Genomic DNA, 4,075 nt, shown 5'->3' with positions numbered 1-4,075 from the left:
ATACAGTTTACTCATACAAAACTAACTTTAATATAATTAATAAAGGCAACTTTATTATCGTAATATTGCGTAAAATTCTATCTTACATTGTGACTGGCGTTCGGAATTATTTTGGATAATCGATCACTTTGTCCCAATTTTCCAGTTCAACGGTGCATGTAACATGAAGCTAAAATAATGCAATATATATGCAAACTTTACATATAATATATCTAGATATTTTAACATATTCAGTGAGTTGTAATCGGGATTTATCTGCGAGATTGAATTTGAAAATAGAAAATCCGTTCAAACAGATATAGTCCTGTGAATTGGCTGGTGAAGCAGCAGGTAGTGCCCACAGAACCGCTGCACGGGTTCTAAGGTTATAGACACCATGGACTGGCAGGTGAAGCCTAGAAAAAAAACAGCCTTCCTAATGACCAGAAGTGTTAAATATGAATTTCACCTTATCTTTTGATCACATTGGTATGTAAATTAAAGGCTAAAATGTTATAGTTTTTTTTTAACTATCATATCCTTATACCTCTACTGCCAAATAGCAGTTTTTAAATCTTAAGATAGTAATTTTTCTTTACATTTCATTTCAATAAATCTTAGCATAATTTGATATATATATCAATGGTCTATTATTTTTCTAATTCTAGATATATACTTGATTCACTTGACTTTAGCAATAGTAGCTGAGCATTGCGGACTGTCATTGCGATCGTAGTTCCCAGGTTCGATTCCTGGGACAATGTCTTGTTAACAATTCACACTTTTTGTTTTAATTATATGGGACTGTCACTGTTCATGAGTTTTCATAGGAGGATCGCCAACCAGCCTGCCATGCGTGGCGTTTATGATATATTTGCAGAGGGCGTTTATAGGATGAAACGACTACTAGCTTCGCAGTACAGGTTCAAATATTGAAACGATACTAAGAAGATAAACATAGCCCTTGCGCAAGGGTGACACCTAATATCGTGAATTGTTCAACATTTTTAATAAAAAAGTGATGAAAATAATAAACAAATGTGATAAAATGGCTGTGATATTAGAAATGTAAGTGAAGTGCAATATAGGTACTAAGAAAATAAACAAGAATTATTAATAAATTAATTGTTAAACAAATGATAAAAATAATGAACGTAAAATTGTAGAACTCTAGACGGAAGGTGAAAGAAGTGAGGTGATGTATGGAAAAGAATGGTAGAACTAGGAGAAGAGATGTAAAAATGAAAAGGAAAGGACATGCAAATTTAGTAGATTTATTATTTTTTTTAAAAGTTACTATTAAGTAAACATATCAACATCATCAAACTGACGTAGTTCCAAAAAAAGAAAAAATAACCTTTTTCAGTGTCTAAAAAAGTATAAGGTTTTGCAAATAAATAGCAACCGTAAACGATCTTTGAAATTAAATTAAATATAAAAAAGTTTGGCTCTTAATGTTTTATAACAGGTTCGTAAAATTTATAAGCAAATTATAAATAAATTTAAAATTTAAAGCCAATAACAATTTAAAATCAAATTTCATCCTTTTCTCCGATGAACTTATTTAAGAAAATTTTTAATTCCGTGTACGTGACATTTATGTAGATATTTTTCATTCGTGTGTGTGTGTGCGTGTGTATAGATATATAGTTCAGAAGTTCACCAAAGTGTATTATAAAAGCGTATGCAGCTGTTTATAAAGGAGCAACGAGTAATGTAGAGTTAAATGAAAAATATCTACGATCACGTCACGTAAACGGAATTAGAAATTTTCTTAAATAAGTTCATCGGAGAAAAGTATGAAATTTAATTGTAAATTGTTATTGGCTTGAAATTTTAAATTTATTTATAACTTGCTTTTAAATTTTACGAACTTATAATTAAACATTAAGAGCCAAACTTTTTTATATTTAATTTAATTTCAAAGATCGTTTACGGTTGCTATTTATTTGCAAAGCCTTATACTTTTTTAGACACTGAAATGGGTTAATTTTTCTTGATTTTGGAACTGTGTCAGTTTGATGACTGATATGTAAAATATAAACATATCGAAGTTTATTTATTCAATAAATATTTGAATTAAAAAGCAGTTGTGAGATTGGATATCCCAATTAGTACTGCCCCTAATATATGATAAAATGTATATGTGTAAATCTATTTAACATAGATTTATATATATACACTTTGACACATATAGCCAGAAAGAAATCAAAATAATCAGACGACATCACTGTCAAGGATTCTTATTTTTAGAACTGAAAACTTCATCGAACATCTGTCTGTAGAATTTTAAAATTGTTATTATCTATATATATATATATATATATATATATATATATATATGTTATTATCTATAGTCTACTATATACTAGATATAAATTCGCAGCGTCTGATTTTCTCGTTTCAGACGTAACAAGTCCACAGCTGGACAAATGCATCTCTCATAGTTTTCCAATAGGACTCGTTTTTTTTTTTTTTCCGGTTCCCGCTGTTGGGGACCTCTCGTTCCCCTATCTCGTGTGGGGCAGGGACTTTTTAATTTATTCATATTTTTTATTATTATCATTCTTCTCTTTCATATATCATTTTATCTGTCGTACTGTTTCTTTCATTCTACAATTTTCCCAGTGTTTCTCTTTCATTCCATTAGCCATACATCCATCCTCAACCACTACATTCTGTTTCCTTACTATTTTATTTTGCAACATTAGTTATTTTTTTTTTGTTTATTAGTTTTATATTGTTCAAATATTTAACACGTATTTTCTTTGTAATTATCATATTATGTTATACTTTTTATTAAACTATTTTTGGTACTACTATATTTCTTTTATTTCTATATTTTAGTGTTCGTTTTATTTTTACCTATTGCATTTATTACCACCTTCCTGCAGTAGCTGAGGAAGCATTGGACTGGTTGGAATAGGACTGGTTGGAAGCATGCATTAGACGCTCTTAACAATAGAGTCCAATTTATGAGGTGATGTCACAGTGGAGTCGTGAATCTTCACTTCAGAAGATGAAGACTGTAGCAGTCATCATTGCTTATTCAACTTGTCAATTCGCTGCGATTTTTTGATTGATTATTTTTTTAATAATTATATTTCTTTTATGATTAGATTTCGTAGAGAAATTTCCAGAATCACTCTGGTAGCGTACTCGATATTAAATATTAATAATTTTTAATCTGTATCGTTTTCTGAAATTATAAAATAAAATGATTTTACTGTTAAGTTAGTTAATTGACGTTTTAATTAACGTAGCCAATGGTTTTCGATTTTCAATCTGTCAAGTTATTAATAGAGTTATTTTATAATTGCGTACAATATTAACATTGCGAATTGATTTGAAAATAAAGTATGTTTTATTTGAAATAAATAGATTACACGTACAAAAATATAATTTAATTTTAAATTTGATTTAATACAGCAACTGTTGAATTTCTGGTCGGCGTTCAGCAGATCAGCTTTCCGAGTTGGTGATAGCTTACTGCTTATAATGTTAGAACAGTGGTTCCCAAAGTGTTCTATATTAACCCCCAGGGGTCTATGACATCCTGCAAGGGGTCTACATCAGCAAAAAAAAATTGGGGGTCCACGATAGTGTCTCGATCTCAACACATACACTGATAGTACCTATTTACTTACATCATACTATCTTATAATATCAAAACATTTACATTATTTATAAAAGTACCTAGAAGTAGTATTTTGAATAGTTTTAATTTAAATTCAATTAATAAATGTATAAATTAACATGTGTTTTTTAATTTAAGTTTTTAACACTAAACTTCACTACAGTTAGAAATTTACAGGAAATCAATATCAGGTAAGTAAGGGGTCTACCCAATACGGAAAAACATCGCAAGGGGTCTACGACACAAAAAAGTTTGGGGAACTCTCGATTCAAAAGCGCATGTAAATGCCTGTTTAAATGAAGATATTTTGAATTTTAATTTAGTTATCTGAATTTTGGAAACGACATTTTTACTACATTACGTTTATGTTACTTAATATTAATGAAAACATTGATTTTTGTATAGGATGAACAGTACATTACTTGCGCAATACATTCGTACTTTTAAAGCATATATACC

General features: G+C 29.4%; 1 non-coding gene across 1 annotated transcript; it reads left to right on the top strand.

Annotated features, from left to right (window-relative positions):
- The first annotated feature begins 882 nt into the window (after positions 1 to 882).
- Positions 883 to 988, top strand: LOC137926092 (U6 spliceosomal RNA). Its single transcript, XR_011107693.1, has one exon. It is a non-coding gene; the product is annotated as a U6 spliceosomal RNA (small nuclear RNA).
- The last annotated feature ends 3,087 nt before the right edge of the window (positions 989 to 4,075 follow it).

This window comes from Battus philenor, unplaced genomic scaffold, assembly GCF_028537555.1.
Source record: "Battus philenor isolate CCGP_79_NKW_IND1 unplaced genomic scaffold, ilBatPhil1.0.hap1 SCAF_28, whole genome shotgun sequence".
Lineage (NCBI taxonomy): Eukaryota > Metazoa > Arthropoda > Insecta > Lepidoptera > Papilionidae > Battus > Battus philenor.
The sequence above is the reverse complement of the archived record's forward strand: the minus strand, read 5'-3'. Positions and strand labels throughout refer to the sequence as shown.